At 45.2% G+C, this 24,257-nt stretch overlaps 1 protein-coding gene across 2 annotated transcripts in view; it reads right to left on the bottom strand.

Annotated features, from left to right (window-relative positions):
- The window catches only part of BCOR (BCL6 corepressor), a 337,930-nt gene that overhangs the window by 183,764 nt on the left and 129,909 nt on the right, over window positions 1-24,257 (bottom strand). For both annotated transcript variants that reach the window (XM_068269861.1, XM_068269862.1), the window contains one exon: window positions 1,136-1,396. The gene's annotated coding sequence lies outside the window, so the exon portion shown is untranslated. The remainder of the gene's footprint in view (window positions 1-1,135; window positions 1,397-24,257) is intronic.

The following is a 24,257-nucleotide window of genomic DNA, read 5'->3' as shown; positions in this document are numbered from 1 at the left end:
TTCGCATACCGCTATGCGAATCGCATACAATGTATTTAATTGGAAATTCGCATGTGGTTTGGGTATGCGAATTTTCATGCGAATTCGCATAGAAACAATGGAAAATCACACCAGCACTGCCATGGTTAAATTTGCATACATCGTCATCCAAGCGAATTTGCATGAAAATTCACATGAAAATTCACATAGACCCGCATGCAAAATTCGCATCCGCATGCGAATTTTTCCTGCGACGATTCCCACCGCACAAGTGGAAATGCAGCCTCAAACACACTACCTCTAGGTATGCTTATTGTATACTACCCCACCTCCTGTTTCCCTCCTATTCCTTTAGATTGTAAGCTCGCAAGGGCAGGGCTCTCTCATCCTTTTGTGTCTTGGAATTAATTATACATTTTATTCATCATGTTACTTTTGTCACTGTAATTACCAATTCTGTATTTTGTATCAATTCTGTATTTTGTATCAATTCTGTATTTTGTCACCACCATTTGTATACCATTTGTCTGTATTATTATGTACCCCATGTTTGTTTCTTACTTTGTACAACGCCACGGAATATGTTGGTGTTTCATCAAATCAATAATAATAATAAATACTTAAACATAATCTGTGCCTAAACACCCTCTAACTAGTCTCAAGACCTGTATAATTTATATGTGTCAGTAATTAAAGGGATGAGTTGTCAACATTACACCTATATGGTTGAACACGCTACCACACAGTGGCCTCAATTCACTAAGCTTTATCAAACACTTTATCAAACGTTTGACTATTTACCTCATGAGTAAAATCTAATTTTTAATTCACTTAGATGTTATAGATTTATCGAATGTTTTATCGATAAAACATTCACTAAATCTATACCACCTAGGTGAATTCAAAATTAGATTTTACACATGAGGTAAAGTATCAAACGTTCGATAAAGTGTTTGATAAATCTTAGTGAATTGAGGCCAGTGTGTCTGTTCTACAAAAACCACAAAGCAAGCAAGGTTGTTTGGTTTGAGCCACATCAGATTCATTTATAATGGAAATTGCTAGAAGCCCAAGCCTTCATGTAATTCTCACCATGGATACATCAGAACTTGGTTGTGGCCTTGACATAAAATAATGAGAAGCAGTTGCTGTGTACCTTTAAGTGGTTGAATCGTGCAGACACTGCAGCTCCGGGATTCGTGTTATGCTCTTGTTTAGCTGCGCCGAGCCACGTGTTCCTTGGAGCATTTTCCAGCAGTAAACATCCATTTATGCATTCCTCGTGCACATCTCCATAAAGACCAAGTAAATCTTATTTCACATGAGGACTAGTAGTGCCTGTGTCTGCAGCTGATTAAGCAAGGGCTGCAATCTCCAGTCCTAGAGGGCCGCGATCCTCACACAGCTTAAAGAGGCCCTATCACAAAGAAAACACAATGAATTCTACATTACCACAGTGTGTGAGGAACGCCTATTTACCGTATAAACACAACAGAACAAGCGGTTTCCCAGAAAAGTGTGATTTTTATTTCAAAATAATGTCACTTTACAGATTACCAGATTTAGAAAAGTAGGAATCACACTACTGTACTTCAATTGCCATGTGATTCAAATGAATGGAGCTATGGACCATTGCTATAGGATAACAACAGTACAATGGTTAAAGCACTGACTATCAAATTTAGAAATATGGAAGCTAGATAAAAGTGTCGACCATTGCCTTGTACACACGCTCAATTAGGCAGTCGCATTCGAAGTGCCATGTGACACATATAGTGAAACATACAGAACATATGCAGCAAGCTTCACTGCAACTGTAAACACATTGTCCAGTAAACGCACAGTATGCTGCTGTTATTCTGACATCTAGCATGTGTTAAGCCTGGTTCACGTATAAGACATGTCAGCAGCAGAGATCTCAGTACACGATCCTTCAGGCAACATTGCAGGGCTGACACTGTACAGAGGCGTTGCTAGTCTGCAGGCCGTGTTTTGTTGCTTTGCGATAGGAGGGGGGAGGGCTGACAGAGCGGCATGAGAGCGACATAACGTGGCAGGCGGGGTGAGCGAGGAGAACACTGCTCTTGACTGGCGCTCATTGGAATCGATCCGCCAGGCTGATCGCTGGCCGAGGCATTGGGGGGCATTAAGGGCTGTTGTACACATGCCAGATTCTCTGCAGAGGCAGTTGCTACCAGCCAGCTCGGCCAAGTTTCATCTAGCGTGTGTATGAGGCTTTAAATCTGAAGCAAACACAAACATGCTAGCTAGTGTCCTGGCAGACTCCCCTGCCAGCTATTGTAGGGAAAAGAAAGGCTGAGAATGTGCTAGTGGAGGCTCTCATCTCCCATTCAGTAAATACAATGAGTGCTCTGGACTGAGGCAAAAAGAAAGATTACAGGACAAGCAAATCAGGAGATCAGATCTGTGGCAGCTTACCACTGCAAAATGCCGCACAATGATAGGCCTAGTGCACACCAGAGCGGTTCGGCTGCGGTTTGCTATCTGCTTGCGGGTGCGGATCCGCTAGGGTAATGTATTTCAATGGGCTGGTGCACACCAGAGCGGGAGGCGTTTTGCAGAAACGCATACTCCTGGGCTGCTGCAGATTTTGGATTGCGGATGCGTTTCTGCCTCAATGATAAGTATAGGAAAAACGCAAACCGCTCTGAAAAATAGCACTTCAGAGCGGTTTGCCAGGCGGTTTTTGTTACAGTAGCTGTTCAGTAACAGCTTTACTGTAACAATATATGAAATCTACTACACCAAAAACGCTTCACAAAACCGCAAAATGCTAGCTGAAACGCTAAAGAAAAGGAACAAAAAGCGTTTCAAAATCTGCTAGCATTTTGCGGATCTGCTAGCGGTTTTTGGTGTGCACCAGGCCATACTGCACTTTCCTGACTGGTGGATTTGCTGGTTTAGATAATTGTAATTTTTTACCTGCGTATTATTACTGTATATACATACGTACTGTCAATTCTTATACAGTATTGTACAAATAAATAATATCCAATTAATAAATCTAATATAGGTATAAAAGGACAAGGAAAGCCACATACAATTGTAAAGACTACTATGCATATAAAACAATCTACACTGTTAGGCTGCTTTCACATTAGGACATTACAGGCGCACGTTAGAGCAGCCTGTAACGCAGCCCAACTGACAGCAATGATAAATGAATGGGCTGTTCACAGTGCCCACGTTGCGTTGGAGTATAACGCAGCACGGTAAATGAAAGTGCAGCGTTCTGTGCGTTATACTCGTATTTGGCTGCGTTCGAATGTTTGCACATGCTCAGTACTGTTTTTTTTTTTTTTTTTTAATTTGACGCACGCGCCGTTTTCGTTCGATAGTATGCATCAAAAAGTATGCATCACGTACGCTTGAAGAGACGCATAACGCGGCTCTATAGAACGTTCAAAGCTAACATGCGTTGCGTTAGGGGCACGTTATGCGACCTTAACGTCGCATCTAACGCAACGTCTTGGTGTGAAAGAGCCCTTAACCTCCATGGCGGTATGGAAGAGCTCAGCTGGGTGTGGCAGCGGGGAGCATAGTTATATGGGTCAAGGGGGCACTTAGCTCAAGCTGCTCTGGGCACATGAGACAGGGATCCAGAGGGAGGAGACTTGCAGGAAAATCACTTAGTTTGAGGGGGGGTGTATGTATGGAGCATATATTTTCTTTTAATTTTCTGAAAATAAAAATATTAATTTAAATACTATTGGAGATATATACAAATATGCAGACAGGGCCGGGCAGAGGCAAGAGAGGCTCCAGCCTCAGGGCACAGTGTAGGAGGGGGCGCACAACTCACTCAGCTATCATACCCCGATTGCATACCTCCCAACTTTTTGAGATGAGAAAGAGGTAAGACTTAAGCCATGCCCCTGTCACCCCCCCGATCACCCCCCTCCCCCCCCCAAATCATGCAAACCATAAAGATTTCATAAGAAAAATGTTGTTTTATAATTCAAACCGCACTGGTCCTTTCTATCCTGGTTCATTTTCCTTCATATTAACATTTTACAATTAGTAATATATCAATTTAAAAGATGGGAATAACATTCAGAGTCAAGCACATTTTTTAGTAGAAAACTATATATATATTTAGTAGAGAAATATAAATATTTACATAGAAGGAGGGACAAAGTCCTGAAAGAGGGACAAATGAGGAGAAAAGAGGGACAGGGCTCCCAAAGAGGGACTGTCCCTCCGAAAGAGGGACAGTTGGGAGCTATGCGATTGTGTTTGAAGCAGAGAGAAAGAAGAAAAAGGGATACATAGTAGTGACTGCAAGCCAGATAATTAACGATTGAAGTGCATGGGGTCCTGGGGCACCTCTTCTAATAGCAATCAGTGTCTGAAGGCCGGGGTGCGAGGGAAAGAGGGGCGCACTTTGGTGTCTCAGCCTTGGGTGCTGAAAGACCTTGTCCCGGCTCTGGACAGGACTCTCTAGCTCTTGTGTCTTCACTGTCTTGGCCTTTGCAGTACATTTTGTTCATCCTGTTACATTTGTCACTGTAATTAATGTCAACTAAGTCCTTATTACATATGAATGCCTATATTTTATATATACCATTGCCTATTATTATGTACCCTATGTTACATACAGGGCCACAGAACGTGTTGGCGTTTTAATATAATAAGAATGTTTTATTTTTAAAAACGTAATTAGAAATGTCAACAAATAAGGGAAAGTCTATTTTTCACAGTATTAACCCAGAGATGCCCTTGTGCTGCATAACCCAAACATAATACATTGCAGGCGCTGATGGTGTAGATACGTGCACAGGATGCGGGCTGAGCTGAGACTGGCAGAGCTTGTTGTGCTGAATAGGAGAGCGCGCTATTTGTGTGTGAGCTGAGCAGACTGACGAGCAGATAACGTGGGAGATTCAGCGAGACGCGGCGCTTCCCGGCACTTGTCTGCAAAAGCCTTGAATTCATAACGCTCCCTCCCTCCCCCACACGCTCCTCGTCTCCCTCCTCATTTCAGCCGACAGGAAGCTTGAAGTTTAAAAGGAAAAACCCACACACAAACACATGCACAGAATTAGACACACACGCTGCTGCCTCCGAGAGAACAAAGCTCAGCGAGCAGGCCAGGGGACTTTCCCGCTCCTGTGTGCGAATATCTATCTATCTATCTATCTATCTATCTATCTATCTATCTATCTATCTATCTATCTATCTATCTATCTATCTATAAGCAATCATTAGGCTGAGCTTCTGGACAGATCAGTAAAATGACAGAGCTAGTGTACTGCATCCATTGTCAGGCCAGCTGTGGCGTAGCTAGCTAGAAATCATGGGGCCCTCAGATGTAGGCACATCTGTAGACAAGATTAGCTGCATGCTTGTTTCTGATGTTATTATTCAGACACTACTGTAGCCAAGTAGACCAGTGGGGCGGCCAGGCAACTGGCATTGTTTAAAAGGAAATAAATATGGCAGCCTCCATAGCCCTCTTGCTACAGTTGTCCTTTAAAGAAAACCTGTAATAAAAAAAAACCCCGTCTGGGGGATACTTACCTCGGGAGGGGAAGCCTGTGGATCCTAACAAGGCTTCCCCTGTCCTCCGGTAATCCAGAGCGGCGAGGTAAATATTTACCTACCGCAATCCTGCGTAAGCGCACTAGCAGCTCTTCATTCAGGTTTAGTTCACATATGCGCTTCCGTGCGCATTTGGAAGCGTGTATGACGTGGTGACACGCAGGAAGGGCAGGGCATAGACAGCCCTTCTGCAGTTCACATCTACTGCGCTGCGCAGCAGTACGATGCGCTTGCGTAATGCTGCCTGCATTTTGCCCGCAAGCGCAGAGCTAATCCTATCACTGTCTATGGATGGGATCAGCAGCGGGTAGCGGCGCAGATGGCATGCGATCGTACGCGTTGCGTTCTGATCGCACTGCCATCTGCGCTGACTAGATGTGAACGAGGCCTAAGGCGGAAATAGCCGAAACTAATTCCTTTGCACTTGCGCAGTAGAGCGGATCGATCGGCCCCAGCTTTTTCTGCCTTAGCACAAACAGAGAGCCGCTAGTGGGACTGCACAGGATCGTGGTAGGTTAATATTGCCTGCACACCCTTGTCATGCCTTGTTGAGGGACTTTCAGCGGAGCCACCACTGGAATTCCCTAAGCTAAGACAGGGAAGCCTCATTGGGACCCTGAGGCTTCCCCCTCCCGAGGCAAGTATCCCACAGAGGGATTTTTTATGTTACATTGTCTCTTTAACCTCCTGAGCATTACGCCGCTCAGGAGATTATGTAACTTTGTACCCTAGGGTGAATAAATGTGCAGTAATAGCTGCAAAACCTTCAGCTAGCACTAGGCTAGCCAGTGAAAGTGTCCGGCACTCCCCCCCCCCCCCCCCCCCCTGGTAGTGGCCATGTTACTTACTACTCCAATATGTGTACTTTGTGATGTTATAAATGTCTTTATTATTTTAGCACTTTGCACTCTGGCACTTTAGTATAAGTAATCACTCCTGACAAAGTTTCTAATTTAAGGAACGAAACATGTATAGTTTATTGGTGTGGGGTTTATAATAGAACTACAATGGGAGATTGGTAGGATAGTCTGATAACGATTGACCATACATCCGCCAACCCAATTGTATCACTTTGTCCAATGTGGGTAGTAGTATGTCCCAATTTTTAAAATATCTAATTAAAAGTTATATTTTAGCCCGTTTTTTCCCCCTCCTAAGAAGGTATTTTCTTGTTGAATTTGTAAATTCAAGTGTGTTGTTCTAGTTTATACATTACCCGGCCTGGCTCCAGCGATCGGCGCAGCCTCCCTGGACAGCTCCGGTCTTCACTATGGGGAGGATCGCACATGACGTCATGATGTCATGCGCAAACCCGATCCTCCCCATAGAGAGACCGGAGCTGTGCTGAGAGGCTGCGCGATCGCTGGATCCAGGCAGGGTAATGTATAAACGGGGGGAGGGCAGGGGATCCAGGGGTGCCGGACACTTTTACTAGCTAGCCTAGTGCTAGCTGAAGGTTTTGTAGCTATTACTGCACATTTATTCAGCCTGGGGCACTCCTGAGAACAGACAGCGGTATGCCCGACACAGTGTCGGGCATACCGCTAAGGATTAAGCATTGCCATCTGCCCCTACCCTTAACCCTGAGTTAATGGAGCAATTTACATTGCCATGCAATCAACACTACACATAGTTCATGGACACTGAGACAAAGTTTCAAAGTCATTTTGAGGCATTTGTTTTCTAGACTACTCCTCACGGTTTAGGGCCCCTAAAATGCCAGGGCAGTATAGGAACCCCACAAGTGACCCCATTTTAGAAAGAAGACACCCCAAGGTATTCTGTTAGGTGTATGGTGAATTCATAGAAGATTTTATTTTTTGTCGCAAGTTAGTGAAAAATGACACTTTGTGAAAAAAACAATAAAAATCAATTTCCGCTAACTTTTGACAAAAATAAAATCTTCTATGAACTCACCATACACCTAACAGAATACCTTGGGGTGCCTTTTTTCTAAAATGGGGTCACTAGTGGGGTTCCTATACTTCCCTGGCATTTTACGGGCCCAAAACCGTGAGTAGTCTGAAAACCAAATTTCTCAAAATGACTGTTCAGGGGAATAAGCATCTGCAAATTTTGATGACAGGTGGTCTATGAGGAGGCAAAATTTTGTGGAACCGGTCATAAGCAGGGTGGCCTCTTAGATGACAGGTTGTATTGGGCCTGATCTGATGGATAGGAGTGCTAGGGGGGTGACAGGAGGTGATTGATGGTTGTCTCAGGGGGTGGTTAGAGGGGAAAATAGATGCAATCAATGCACTGGGGAGGTGATCGGAAGGGGGTCTGAGGGGGATCTGAGGGTTTGGTCGAGTGATCAGGAGCCCACACGGGGCAAATTAGGGCCTGATCTGATGGGTAGGTGTGCTAGGGGGTGACAGGTGGTGACAGGAGGTGATTGATGGGTGTCTCAAGGTGTGATTAGAGGGGGGAAATAGATGCAAGCAATGCACTGGCGAGGTGATCAGGGCTGGGGTCTGAGGGCGTTCTGAGGGTGTGGGCGGGTGATTGGGTGCCCTAGGGGCAGATTAGGGTCTAATCTGATGGGTAACAGTGACAGGTGGTGATAGGGGGTGATTGATGGGTAATTAGTGGGTGTTTAGGGTAGAGAACACTGCACTTGGGAGGTGATCTGATGTCGGATCTGCGGGCGATCTATTGGTGTGGGTGAGTGATCAGATTGCCCGCAAGGGGCAGGTTAGGGGCTGATTGATGGGTGTCAGTGACAGGGGGTGACTGATGGGTGGCAGTGACAGGTGGTGATTGATGGGTGATTGACAGGTGATCAGTGGGTTATTACAGGGAAGAACAGATGTAAATAATGCACTAGCGAATTGATGAGGGGGGGGGGGTGTCTGAGGGCAATCTGAGCGTGTGGGCGGGTGATTGGGTGCCCGAAAGGGGCAAATTAGGGTCTAATCTGATGGGTAACAGTGACAGGTGGTGATAGCGGGTGATTGATGGGTAATTAGTGGGTGTTTAGGGTAGAGAACAGATGAAAACACTGCACTTGGGAGGTGATCTGATGTCGGATCTGCGGGCGATCTATTGGTGTGGGTGGGTGATCAGATTGCCCACAAGGGGCAGGTTAGGGGCTGATTGATGGGTGGCAGTGACAGGGGGTGATTGATGGGTGGCAGTGACAGGGGTGATTGATAGGTGATTGACAGGTGATCAGTGGGTTATTGCAGGGAAGAACAGATGTAAATAATGCACTGGCGAATTGATAAGGGGGGGGGGGTCTGAGGGCAATCTGAGCGTGTGGGCGGGTGATTGGGTGCCCGCAAAGGGCAGGTTAGGGTCTAATCTGATGGGTAACAGTGACAGGTGGTGATAGGGGGTGATTGATGGGTGATTGATGGGTAATTAGTGGGTGTTTAGGGTAGAGAACAGATGTAAACACTGCACTTGGGAGGTGATCTGATGTCGGATCTGCGGGCGATCTATTGGTGTGGGTGGGTGATCAGATTGCCCGCAAGGGGCAGGTTAGGGGCTGATTGATGGGTGGTGATGGGTGGCAGTGACAGGGGGTGATTGGGGGTTGACTGACGGGTGATCAGTGGGTTATTACAGGGGGGATAGAGGCATACAGTACACAGGGGGGGTGGGGGGGGGGTCTGGGGAGAATCTGAGGGGGGAGGGTGATCAAGAGAGAGCAGGGGGCAGTTTAGGGTTAAAAAAAATATATAGCGTTAACAGATAGTGACAGGGAGTGATTGATGGGTGATTAGCGGAGTGATTGGGTGTAAACATGGGTCTGGGAGATGGGGGGGGGGGGGGTCTGAGGGGTGCTGTGGGTGATCAGGGGGCAGGGGGGGAGATCAGTGTGCTTGGGTGCAGACTAGGGTGGCTGCAGCCTGCCCTGGTGGTCCCTCGGACACTGGGACCACCAGGGCAGGAGGCAGCCTGTATATTAGGCTTTGTATACATTACAAAGCCTATTATACCTAATCCATGCGGCGATCCGGGTGCTAGTAACCCGCCGGCGCGTTACAGCGCGAGGGGGGCGGTGCCAGTCGCCGGCAGCTGATCGCGTCACGAATGACGCGATCGCCGCATAACCACGCCCGCCTCCGCCGATGGGCGTATTGCGGTCGTTTAGGCCCAGTCTTTGCCGCCGCCCATCGGCTGGGGGCGGTCGGCAAGTGGTTAAGCAAGTAACACGTGTGCTTACAGTGTTAGTGAGGCATATTTTCATTGTACTGTATGCTTCACTGTATAGTTGTGTGGTATGATTTTTGATCATTGCAATGGCACTTACCTTGGCAGGGGAAGCCTTTAAATCCTATAGAGGCTTCCCTAGTCCTTGTCCTCCTCCTTAGTAAAAGCTGGTCCTGATTGGGTCCGCACTACGGTGCAGGCACAAGCACAGTAGCGTGGACTTGATAGGGCCTGGCTATCTCCACTGAAACCCGAGTGGGACAATATTAGTGCGCATACACAGGGAGGCCACACTTCCAGAATGCCAGTGCAGGAAAAGGCTGCTGTACAAGGACAGGGGAAGCCTCTTTAGCATCCAGAGGCTTCCCCCTTCCGAGGTAACTGTTCAGAATAGCCTGTATTAAACCTCACAGGTCATTGTTGGCCATTGCATTCTCTGTGACAGCAGGGGAGGGGAGGCTATGGTTAAGAATAGGACACTGGAGATTAGGGTTAGGCTTCTAGCACACTACATGCGATTCTGATTTTTTTATACAATCTGATTTTTCATTCCGATTAAAAAAAGTACTGCATGCTGGTACGTTTTTTAATCGGAAGAAAAAATCAGATCATATTAAAAAAATAAGAATGGCATGTAGTGTGCAATAGGCCTTAGGGAGATTAGAGTTAGGAATAGGGCAGGGGGAGGTTAGGGTTAGGTATAGGGCACACAACTAGTATCCATATTAGTAAATCAGCCCTAAAGCCATACCTAACAGCTTTTTGAGATCAGAAAGAAGGACACTTAAGCCACACCCCTAACCATGCCCCTGGCACACCCTAGTCACACCCCCAGCCATGCATACCATAAAGATTTCATAAGAATAATATGTTGTTTTATAATTCAAACCACACTGGTCCTTTCTATCCTGGTTCATTTTTCTTCATATTACCTTTGAAAATAAGAAATACATCAATTTAAAGGATTGGAATAAAGTTGATAAAACACATTTTTCTGTAGAAAAATACATACATTAATACAGATCTGTACATCAGTCCTGAAAGAGGGACACACAAAGTAAAAAAAAAAAAAAAAGGGACAGAGGGATTGGGTTCTCAAAGAGGGACTTTCCCACCAAAAGAGGGACAGTTGGGATCTATGCTAAAGCTCTTGGAGTTGAGTTCCACACAGCCTCATGTAGCCAAGTAGGAGACCCCCATTTCTATAATCCAGTCCTTGATGAGTTTCTATTTTATGCTTCCTCTTTTCCATGTTGGGACTCTAAACTTTACAAGAAGTCAGAAAGGATAGAGGTTATGACCCATGAAGGTATTGCCTTTCAGCTGTGTTAAGAAACACAACAGAGCGGTGAAGCTTTATCCTGTTACCCTGTCCTTTGCTACTTTCATGCTGTAACCCTGCACTGTGCTCCTCTTATCCTATTACTCTGCTCTGTAGCACTCTTGGCCTCAAAATCTACTAATGCTGTGCCAGGTTATCTTGCATCCTTCTAACCTACTTTAGGGTAACCGTTGGCAGGAAGAGCTCTGTGACCTTGAACTGAAATAACCTGTTTACTTCAGGACCTACCTTGTCGCAGTATTGACACCTCAGCCTAACTGCACATCTTATATCAAAGATTCGCTATCCATGCTCTTAGGGAAACATACATTTATGTGATCACTTATATAAAATTCTAGGTACTGGATAAAAAGCTCAGACCAGGCTGGGGTGGATTGGATAAAAAGCTCAGACCGGGGAGCATTGGGTATAAAGCTCACACCAGGTGGAGTGCACTGGATAAAATGCTTACACCAGGTGGGGTTCACTGGATATAAAGCTCAGACCAGGCGGGATGCACTGGATAAAAAGATTACACCAGGTGGGGTGCACTGAATATAAAGTTCGGACCAGGTGGGGTGCACTGGATAAAAGGTTCATACCAGGTGGGGTTCACTGGATATAAAGCTCAGACCAGGTAGGGTGCACTGGATATAAATCTCAGACCAGGTGGGGTACACTGGATATAAAGTTCAGACCAGGTGGGGTGCACTGGATATAAAGCTTAGACCAGGCGGGGTGCACTGGATATAAAGCTCCAACCAGGCGGGGTGCACGCAATATAAAGCTCAGACCAGACGGGGTGCACTAGATATAAAACTCAGACCAGGCGGGGTGCACTGGATATAAAGCTCAGACCAGGCGGGGTGCACTGGATATAAAGCTCCAACCAGGCGGGTGCACTGGGTATAAAGCTCCAACCAGGCGGGGTGCACTGGGTATAAAGCTCCAACCAGGCAGGGTGCACTGGATATAAAGCTCCGACCAGGCAGGGTGCACTGGATATAAAGCTCAGACCAGGCGGGGTGCACTAGATATAAAACTCAGACCAGGCGGTGTGCACTGGATATAAAACTCAGACCAGGCAGGGTGCACTGGATATAAAGCTCTGACCAGGCTGGGTGCACTGGATATAATGCTCAGCTCAAAAGGTATTGGGCAGGAGGCGGGTGGAGAAGCTCCTTTCTAGCCACTGCTCAGACTAGGGGAAGCATTGGACATAAAGCTCAGACCAGGTGGGTTGCACTGGATAAAAAGCTCAGACCTGTTGGGGTGCACTGGATAAAAAGCTTACACCAGGTGGAGTGCACTGAATATAAAGCTCAGACCAGGTGGGGTGCAATGGCTATAAAGCTCAGACCAGGTGGGGTGCAATAGCTATAAAGCTCAGACCAGGTGGGGTGCAATGACTATAAAGCTCAGACCAGGTGGGGTGCACTGGATATAAAGCTCCAACCAGGCGGGGTGCACTGGGTATAAAGCTCCAACCAGGCGGGGTGCACTGGGTATAAAGCTCCGACCAGGCAGGGTGCACTGGATATAAAGCTCACACCAGGCAAGGTGCACTGGATATAAAACTCAGACCAGGCGGGGTGCACTGGATACAAAGCTCCAACCAGGCGGGGTGCACTGGATATAAAGCTCAGCTCAGGCGGAGTGCACTGGATATAAAGCTCAAACCAGGCAGGGTGCACTGGATATAAAGCTCAGACCAGGTGGGGTGCACTGGATATAAAGCTCAAAGCAGGTGAGGTGCACTGGATATAAAGCTCAGACCAGGTGGGGTGCACTGGATATAAAGCTCCAACCAGGCGGGGTGCACTGGGTATAAAGCTCCAACCAGGCGGGGTGCACTGGGTATAAAGCTCCGACCAGGCAGGGTGCACTGGATATAAAGCTCACACCAGGCAAGGTGCACTGGATATAAAACTCAGACCAGGCGGGGTGCACTGGATACAAAGCTCCAACCAGGCGGGGTGCACTGGATATAAAGCTCAGCTCAGGCGGAGTGCACTGGATATAAAGCTCAAACCAGGCAGGGTGCACTGGATATAAAGCTCAGACCAGGTGGGGTGCACTGGATATAAAGCTCAAAGCAGGTGAGGTGCACTGGATATAAAGCTCAGACCAGGTGGGGTGCACTGGATATAAAGCTCAGACCAGGTGGGGTGCAATGGCTATAAAGCTCAGACCAGGTGGGGTGCACTGAATATAAAGCTCAGACCAGACCGGGGTGAACTGGATATAAATCTCTGACCAGGCCGGAGTGCACAAAACCGTTATGGTCTAACTGCCATTTCACGTGTATTCCTGCTTGGTCATAGGCCTGTAAAATGGCTGTCAGGCCTTAACTGTTTTGTGCACCCACCACCTGTCTAATATGTCTACCCACTCCTTCAAATAAAGGTATAAACATTTTATCCAGTGCATAGGATCCTATCCTCTTAAAAGTGACTGAATTCTGATCAACAATACAAATAATCGGGCCGTGTGTGATGATTTAAAAAAATATTGCTTCTATTGATCTTTTTTAGTTATACCTCCACATTTGTTACAGATTGTGCTTCCTGCTTTGTAATGCAGCACAGTAACTGTGCTTCTCTCCCTCAAGACAAATCTGTCATACTTATGGATTGGTGGAAGATTCATTTCATAACCAGAGGTATAACTCAGGGTAGTAGAACAGACAAGAGGGCACAGTACTACTGTTATAAGGAAAAAGGGGGGGGGGGGGGGAGAAGTAATTAAAGATGCCTGGGGTTATATGCATGAGTATAACAACTCTATCAGAAATGGACACAGTCTGGCACATTAAAGTGAAAATCCTGTCACAAAAATAGCAAAGTTTTGCTTTCCATTAATCCATGATGAAATTATAGCATGTATAAAAAAGTGCTTTCATTATTGTCTGGAATTTTGATCCTCAAATTGCTGTATGAATGTACCTCATGTATTGGAATAGCCTCTGGAGTGCAGCTAGCCAAAGGTAGGGTTGAACTGTATGAATTGAGGTGAGGCGTCAGCACACATACAGATTCTAAACCAAACTTTATTCCAAGCAGTTAAAATCACATCAAGCAATGGCACAATCCACTGTTGAGAGCAGGGGCGCCTCTAGCCATGTTGTCACTCCAGGCGAGAAAATCTGTGGTGCCCCCCCCCCCCCATGGCGCCCTTCCATGAAAATAATCATAATGCGGCAGCGTTTCATCAGAAAATTCGCAATGCGGGCTGTGTTTCACCAGAAAATACACGTAATGTAAGGCTGCAGAAGTGAGCTTATGGGCTGTGGGCCTGTGAACTGATGCGGAGTCTATTTGACGCCGCAAGCCTGTTCACCATCTGGGGACACAACATCTGGCGGGGGTCCTCCCTACACAGCACTCATGCCTGGTTGGCCTGGCACCCTCTACAATGGGTCAGAAGGAGCCACAAAGGGGGACAGAAGGAGTCACAGGGGGACTAAAGGAGGCACATGGGGACAGAAGGAGGCACATGGGGACAGAGGAAGATGCAGGGGACAAAGGTGGCACATGGGGATTGAAGAGGCACATGGAGACAGAAGGAGGCACAAAGGGAAACAGAAGGAGGCACAGGAAGACAGAAGGAGGCAGAGTGGGACTAAAGGAGGAACAGGGGGGCAGAGGTAGCACAAGGGGACAAATAAAGGCAAATGGGACATAAGGAGGCACAAAGGGCACAGAAGGAGGCAGAGATGGCACAAATGAGGAAAGAAGGATGCACAAAGCACAGAGGTGTCAGCTGCCTGCAACTTACGCTAAGTAGATTCAGCAGAAGCAAGTAATAGAACAGCCACAGGGGTGTGGCTTAATTTGGGGGTGGGGCTTAATTCTGCAACATGGCGCCCCCCAGGACCAATGGCACTCCAGGCAATGGTCTGTACTGCCTATGCCTAGAGGCGCCCCTGGTTGAGAGAGATGGAACACAGCATGCACGGAGGTCGACAGCCGTTTCGCACCCACCTCCAATAAACACCCACCCCTTAAAAGGAACCCGAGGTGAGCGGGATATGGAGGCTGACATATTTATAACCTTTTAATGCACATTGTGTGGCTATTCTGCTGACCCTCTGCTTCTAATACTTTAAGCCATAGACCCTGAACAGGCATGCAGATCAGATGTCTATGACAAATCTTAAAAGATTAGCTGCATGATTTTTTTGCAGGTGTGTGATTTAGACCCTCTGACCAGAAAGTTCCTTTTAACCACTTCACATTCCTGGGGACATTCCTGGATTTTTAATACTTGAAATTCCTGACAATTTTGCCATTTCAGCTGTGTCATTATTGATACAGCAATAACTTGTTATTACTTATGCCATCAAAGTGATACGAATATTTGTTTTTTTTTCAAGACAATTTTGGCTTTCAGTAATTTTTTTACCATAATTGTTTAATTTGCATTTTAGCACAGAAAATTAGGTTTAAATGCAAAAATTACAATTTTTTTCATGTTTCAGCCTGCCCAATTTTTTGTTCAAATGTTACCATACAGTGGGGACACCCTCACTGTATGGTAATGTGTGTCTACAATTGTACACTATTTTCCTAGGGGGATTAATAAAGTCTTTAACTAGTTCCCAAAATCCTACTATTGTTTACATCATCAATAGTGATAGTCATATCTAGGAGAACTCACGGAGAAGCATGTGATCAGTTTGGTCAAGGGATAGATATGTAAAGGGGCCCATACATCGATCAATCGCAAAATGATTGACAGATTGATCAATTTGCGGCCGATTTCGATCAATTGAAATCGATCTGGCATGCTGGAAAATCTAGGTTGATCTGTTGAGATTGCTTATCATTTTGCATTGGACCTAATGGAAATCTGATGGCAAAAAAAATGCCATCAGATCGATTTTCAATAGATTTCATACTTAAAACTATTGGAAATCTGTTCCTAGTAAAAAAATTTCCTAAACACATCAGATAGATCAGAAATCTATTTGATGATCTATCTGCTGCTAATCTAATGAGTGTATGGCCACCTTAAGTCTCTGATTTGCTTGTCATTATCATCATGTGCTAAAGCATGATGTGATCATATCAATCACGAAGGGGACCGGGAGCCAGTGGCTGAGTGCAGAGCTGCGGCGAGGGACATAGCGGCTGCTAGGGGCTGGAGGAAGCTCCGGGTAAGTAAATGTCTTTTTTTCAGCTGCTCAGACCTTCCCTTTAATGTGGCTCTATGAAGAACGACTTAAAACACCCAGAGTTACAGATTATCCAGCAAGCTCATGGTGAACCAGAACTCATTGGAGTATGTAAGGGGCTACGTAAGCTGACACATAACATTCTAGCAGTTCTGGAGGTGTGGTTAGCTTACGTGGACAACAAAGGATGGTTTGCATATTCAGCAGTGATGCATCGTGGGAGACATCATGTGCTCACTCCAACCTGAATTATCGCAAATACCTTCTGTTTTACAAAGGCAAACTTTTTGTCAAGTGTAACTAGGAATATATGAAGAGACACAAGGATCTGAGGCAGCCTGCGTCTAGATATATTCTATAGTTAGTACTAGAGATGGTTGACATTGCCGAATTTCAGATCTGCAGAAATTCCCAAATTTTACACGGAACTCCGAATTTTGCAAGTTTGCATTGTGGAAACGCGAAATTGTAATTTATTGTGGATAGATTTTTGCACTAAATATGGTTATTTGGGAAAATAGTTTTAATACAGGTTACAATTTTACTTAGAATTTTTGCATTCATGTCCTTTGAGCATACTTAATAAACATTTTTGCAATTTATGCAATAATTAGAGTTAAACATTTCTACTGAGCTTGAATGGACATAAATGCAAAATTCTAAAACAAGTTCTTTAGGAATGTACAAGTTGGAATTCTGTGAATTTCGACTTTGATCTTAAAATTGTGAACTTATGATGCAAGAGTTTGAATTACGCAGTCTGTGGGCTCATCCCTATTCTCCAGCATGTTTGGTTTGGGACAACCTACCTGTTAGTTCCTTCGAAAGCTTTGTGCCAGTGCACCTAGAAGAATTTATGCTGTTTTGAGTGCAAAGAGTGGTCATGCCAAATATTTAGATTTCTTTTCTGTTCATTACCCTAGGATTGTTAATTGTTAAAAATAAACAATTAAAACTTCTATTTGTAAATGCATTCTAAAGCCTTGTACACAGTGTCAGTTCTTGGTCGATGTCGTGACCACCTCTGCCTAGAATCTAGCTTGTGTACATTGGCCCCCCACCTCAAGTAGTGCCTTAGCCAGCAACCGGTCTGGCAAGTCATGGCCGAAGGCATTGTTCTCCTACCCAGACCTTACCTGATCACTAACAAATTGTTGGCAGATACTGGGGGACATATGTAGACACTTGGTAAAGGTTCCAAAAACACCCTTGAATGATTGTTTTGGGTGACCTAACTTTCAACTAAGTACAGGACTTAATTGTAACACTAGTTACATACTCTAGACATGGATCCTCGAGACAGTTGTTCTTGATTGTTTTGGGCAGCATTTCAACACCAAAAGCTTTACAATCATCCTTTTCAGCTCATGGCCCATCAGTGTGTATTGCTTTATGGAGAGAGGAGGGGGAGGACTTGCAAGTGGCACACTGCTGTGGGATTTCACTTTGCAACACCTGCAGTGACAAAACACATCAGGCAAGAGCAGAACATTACAGGAGAGGCCAGAAACCTTAAGGTGGCCATACACTTATAGATTTGCAGCAGATTCGACCATCAGATAGATTTCTGCTAGATGTCTGTCAAGTCGAATCTGACAGGAATCTATCTGATGTGTGCCACACACTAGGAACAGATCTATAACAGATCTTTAGGGGGCACCTACTCTAGAGCTGCACTGAAAAGGTCAGTAATGATGGTTTCAGCAGAGGAAAATGTAAAGTGTGTAATTAGAATAAAGCAAAGACGAATAACAATAACAACAATAACAATAATATTTATATAGCGCTTTTCTCCCTGGGGAATAGATGGGTACACTGCTAGTGCACATATACCTAATACAATATCACATGTTGAAGGACAGCAGAAGCAGTGACACGGGCTAGTTTGCGATACAAACACCACTAAATGTCCACTGCAAAGTTCATACTTCATTGCTGTGTCACAGTATGGATTGCCATTGGCAGAGTTTCAGCACTTTCTTGCCAACTAGACTTTTTGCACACTATTTCCTGGACATACTGACTTTATTGTTTGTCTAGTTAGGGTTTAAAAGTGTAACCACTACTTCCTCAACTCATCCAATTTATATTTACAAGACTGATTTCAGTGGCCTCAGGCTCCTCATATTCCATATTCTAAAATATTTTCTTATACTGTACTATTAAAACAGAGTTGTAATTCAGTGCTACCTGTAGACTGCATTCATTATGAGTAAAGGGTGGCACAATTACATCCCCTCCAGAAAGCTGGATGGAGTGAGCCTACATGGTTAAATTGTGAAAGGTAAGGCTGAACCTTATATTCGGTACGTGAAATCATACTGATGATAATTATGTAGTATGAGACGTTCTCAGAACTAGTCATGCATACTTACTGAAACTAGTGCTGTAAGGAGACTTGCAACACAGCATTATGTGGTTCGGAAGCTGGCCTGACGTTGACCACTATACATTGTTAATGGCATGCTAATAATTCTGGCTTGTGTGCCAATCCAAGACAAATAATATTCTAACAATTTGCATTAGATTTGCATCCAATCAGAGGCATAACTACATTGGGCCAGGCCCTCTGCAGGGATCCCCCCCCCCCATCACAGGGGAGGGCCTGTATGTGCAGAGCGACACTCGGCATAGGGAAGGAAGTCACATGGTGAATAGCTGGCTGCAAGGCCCTTGTAAACTGAACAGGAAGTGAAGAGGAATTGTATCGCCACCAGGTGCAGGTATTGTATAACGATCTGCTGGCACGCTGCAGGACCCCCCCCCCCCCCCCCCCCAATCCAGAATTTCCAGGCATAGCCATATAGTTTAGGCACAATCACTGCACAGATCTGTTGTTTAGCAATCTGTTTAGCAACCTATTTTGTTCAATGAAGGGGACTAGGTGACAGAGGCAGCCTGCTGCATGGACTTCAAAAGAAAAAACAATAGTGTTGATCATTTGTGATTCAGTGCAGAATGTCACTATAGCTAGGTAAATACATGGCAGGTCAGGTAAACAATACTTTCCTTACCACTTTCCACATCTACCATCTTGCACCAGACAGTGAAGATTTCAGTAGGAATGATCGTCTTATATATTCATTGCATGACAACTGCAAGCTTTGTAATGCCCAATGCAGTACAAAGCTATGAGACTGGTCTATGTATGCTACTGTACCCCGGTTTCCTGCTCTCCTGCCCAGCACCACTCATACAAAGAACAGGCATTCCTTACCAATGTCTTTGATTGATGTCTGGTTCTATTATCCATTGTGAATTACCACGGTACATGCTGGCACTTTACTGTGTACACATCCCTAGTTTTTGAAAGAATTCCAATAGACGTGCATTATATTTCAATCTAAACTATCAAAAGCATTGTATCAAGTATGCCTAGCTTTACAGTGTTGTATACTACCTTGGGGAACACACGTACTCACACTAGATTGTTGGCTAAGACAATAATGAATAATTGTTTTGGCCAATGGAAATCTTAGGTGAGTACATAGATATAGATGGCTAAAAGTAGCCATGCATTAAGCGATTTTGCAGGTAAATTAACCTGCTGATTCAATAACTTTATTGAATCAGAAGAAAATCAGTGCTGTAAAATGTCCGCCCTATCGATGCTTCGATTTATTTCGGGCCGATGCAGAAAAATCTTGGTCACAAATGCTTGACCAGTGCATGGTGATAATAGCATTCGATATCGTGACAACCAATGTACTCGATAGACCCCCTGGATGGTGTCCCCCCAAATGTAAAGTGTCCCCCTAGTTTCCATGTGGAGTGTGTTAAAATCTCCTGGCCTCCGCCTGTACCGCGAGTGCCTGTACCACGTGGCACCAGATTCGATCAGAGAGAGATCTGTCTCATGGTTGATCTGCCCATACATTGACTGATATATGGGCACCTTTAGCTAGTAATCATATTGGCTATGTAGCCACTAGCCAGCTTTAAACAAAAGGATTTCAACAACTTAAGGTAGCCATATATCAGGCAACTTGGTGGCAGATCGACCAACCAATTCGATTATTATAATCTAATTGGATCAAAATCCGTGCCGCATTGTCGATCGCGCATGTTGCAAGATATCGGGCCGAAGTTGGGAGGTCGGGTGTGTGGCGGTACGGTAGCCGATTTTGGAACGAGCGTCAAAATCCCCGCCGCTGCAATGTATAAATGTGACCCCCTTGTGGGCATTTACACACTGCCTGTCTGGTGTCTGCCTCCACGTGGTGTCCGTCCATCTCGCCGGGTTCCGTATTCACTCATACACGCTAGCGGTGCATAGCGTCCTACACTATGCGCTGCAACTGTGTGCGCGTGTATGCAGTTGTTAGAACCCGGCAAGATGGACAGTCACCGTGCGGAGGCTGCTACAGGACAAGTAATGTATAAATGCACACTCTCGTGGGGGGGGGGAAGGGCACATTTATACATTGGGGACAGGACAGCGACAGTTCAGCTGATTCCCTGAAGATTTCATGCTGAAATTGGACAGGAATCAGCCTGTAGTATATGGGCAGCTTCGACAAGAGTCAAATTTATCTCTAATCAGATTCGGTTAGAGATAAATTTGTTTCTTTGTAGAATCTGCCCATAATCGTCAGGTCTATGGCCACCTTTAAAACAACCAGACCCTCTGTCATGCTTCCATCTAACATGCACAGCCTCTTTGCACAGGGCCACATTAGTGGAGATGAATAGAAAGTCAGATTAAAAAAAAGAATCCAAGCCACCTAAATGTAGAGATGCTGGTTCTCATGGTCGATATATAATCATTTGGGCACCATAAATGAGGAGATTGCACCTCATTTGTGTTGTCACATTTATCTCTGCAAGCGTATTGCAGTTTTAAAACCTGTTCCCTCTGTATCTGCATACAGCAGAGCCCGATTCACTCTGCAGACTTGTATTATCCTCCAGGGTGGACTGCGAGGATCAAATACCATGGCCACCAACTGTCTCCTAAACCTCAGAGCACACGTCAGCCTGAAACCTTGTATCACACGGCCTAATGCAGAATGGAAGAGTTGATGGCAGACTGCTCAATATTTAATGAAGCCACACTCTGCATACTGCTGCAGAAGAAGGGTTAAAATGTGTGCTTTAGGTTCATCACTACGCCCCAGCCATACCATTTAAAGCAATATCTTGTTGACCTTTAAGAAAAAAAAACATTTGGAAGCCAACATTACCTGCAGCAATACCGCTAAGTGTGACGTTTGAAATAAGTCCTTTTTCCACATTTCATCGCAATAGCTACATTGAAGGGTTACTTGCATGCAAAATGTTTTGAATGACACACAGGTAACCTGTCATTGTATGAGTATGTAATATAGAGCACACAAACCGTAACAGATAATAAGCAATTGATATTGCCATTATATTGATCAAATACCTGTATTATTACTATGCGCCACTCAATATCAAATCGTTTTCCCCAGAAATGTGATTCAAAGTCAATCACAATATTACCAACTCTGGCTTTGTACCTCCTGATTCAGTACACGGCTACATGGCTATAAGTCACCTGCTGCCCCTCATTAAACTGAAGAAATAACAGCCTTTTCCAATCTCGTTTCAATTAATATTACAATCACAAAGTGACTGAGCGAGACAGTTGCCTAGTATACAACCATGATCAACAAACATTAGATGGAAAATACCACCTTGCTGGAAACAAGGCCGGTTTATACATTTTCTGCTCCTAGGCTAGCTGTCTTGTGGCTCCTGTTGCATGTGCCGCAGCTGCTCTCCCATTCCATGTGCAGTCCTCTCTTCCATGTGTAAAATTCATGTACAGCAGCTGCTCTCTTTCGTGTACAGCTCCTCTTCCATGTGTTACCCTCCATTTGCAGTCATCCTTCTTCCATTTTCAGCCACCCAAGACCTGAGCCTTTGTGGTCTTTCCAGAATTCCAGCTCTAGCTGGAAATAGTTTTGACATCAGAGGGTTCTTCTGTGCAACTTATCCTTTAGGCCTCATACATCCTACAATCTCTAAAAAGTGGAAGTAATGCATGCTTGTGTGCATTTTCAAAGTTTCTGCATATGCTGCTGTGCATTGCCTTGCATGTTTTTGTTATGTCATGATGCATCTATTTGTGCATTTTAGCATGCATTTTGTTTTAGTGCATGCATACAAATGACATTGTTGGTGTGGTCATTGCGCAGGCAGCTCAGATGTCCTTGTAGGAAGTGGATGTCTCCCCACTGCCTGTACCGCCTGCTTAGGTTCCATCGGCACAGCTGGCGTGGTGAATGCACCACTGTAACTGAGCATATGAGACAAGTATAAGATACTGGCATACAGAAAAGCACAGAAATATCTTTTATTGAAAAAAAGACATTCAGTGCTTGGTGAATGTCAAGGTACTCCTAGATTTTACAGTATTTATTATAATGTAAAAGACAAATTTTCACAGTTGTATACAGTTGTTTAAGTCTGTATACATTGCCTTCTAATATTGTGCACTGTAGGCAAATTATTCCAAAGCACAACTGATCCATAATGAAGCCTCATACACTCATATGAGAACTGCACCCCAGCAGGGAGCAGGATTTTGATGCGGTCGGGGGCTGCTGAACACATGCTAGATTCTGTCTAGTGTGTGTACAAGGCTTTACTGTTCTGTTAACTAAACACTGTATCACAATATTGTGGAACTACAGGTAAATAACTCCAACACACAATTAAAGTGTACCTGAGACATATGACTATAAAAGTTTTATACATAGCTGGGGCTTCCTCCAGCTCCCTTCACACCAATCATTCCCACGCTGTCCTCCTCCACCTCCTCGTTTGCCCGGTAGAAGCCCTGTTACATTGGCCAGTTGGCGCAGTCCACCCACACCCCCTTTTTGCTCCCGAGGGAGCATGCACGCAGCTGGGCCGTGCATGCGCAGTGCGCACCAACTGGCCAAGCTAACAGTGCTTCTACCAGGCCAATGAGGAGGATGGCGTGGGAGGGATTGGTGCAGAGGGGGCTGGAGGAAGCCCCAGGTATGTATAAAACGTTTATATTCTTACGTCTCAGGTTTTTAAGACACCATTCCTACACAGTACACTAAACACTCTGCAGCAATAATGAAGCACTGTAGGCAATGCAATCCGAGGCACAAGTGGGTCACAGTTCCTGTGGAGCAGACTAAACAATCTGTAACAATATTGAGGCACTGTAGCCAAATTATTCTGAGGCACAACTGAAGCAGAGTTCTTATACAGAAGGCCACTCTGTAGCAAATAAATGTATCTAAGACAAGAATTAATGCGGAACTGAAGAACTAAAAAAAAAACAGTGTTTCACTTACCTGGGGCTCAAACCCTTGCAGTCTTCCTGTCCTGCGCTGGTCCTCCATGATCCTCCGTTCTTCCACCGCCAGCTAGTTTCGTTATCGTCGACGTGGCAACTGCGCCTGTGCGCCGCAGGCCACGTGCATCTTTTTTTGCGTTCCCATCCACAATAGCGCCCTGCGCTATTAACGCAGGACGCTATTGCTGTCTGGAACGCGAAGAAAGATATGTGTGGCTCGGGGTGCGCAGGTGCAGTTGCCGTCGGCTTACAAGAAACTAGCTGGCGGTGGAAGAACGGAGGATCGTGGAGGACCAGCGCAGGACAGAAAGGCTGCAAGGGTTTGACAGAAGCCCCAGGTAAGTGAAACTTTTTTTTTTTTTTAGTTCTCTAGTTCCGCTTTAAGGCTCAGTTCTGTCAGGTGCCAAAGCACTATGTGACACAGTGAGGCATATGCCCTTTTAATATGCGAGGCACTAGAACTATCACGTTCAAATGTATCATCTAGACAAAACGGAATTTATGATTTTCCCACCCCGGCCATCCACGAACCTCCCAGATGTGCATGTCACTGTTAACCACACTACCATTCGCCCTACCTCTCAAGCCCGCTGTCTGGGTGTCACCCTGGACTCCGCACTCTCCTTCACTTCCCACATCCAAAACCTCACAAAGTCCTGCAACTTCCACCTTCGTAACATCTGTAAGATTCACCCTTTCCTGACCTCTGCCACCACCAAACTCCTCATCCATGCCCTCATAATTTCCCGCCTTGACTACTG

This window comes from Hyperolius riggenbachi, chromosome 2 (assembly GCF_040937935.1).
Source record: "Hyperolius riggenbachi isolate aHypRig1 chromosome 2, aHypRig1.pri, whole genome shotgun sequence".
NCBI classification, from domain to species: domain Eukaryota; kingdom Metazoa; phylum Chordata; class Amphibia; order Anura; family Hyperoliidae; genus Hyperolius; species Hyperolius riggenbachi.
The sequence above is the reverse complement of the archived record's forward strand: the minus strand, read 5'-3'. Positions and strand labels throughout refer to the sequence as shown.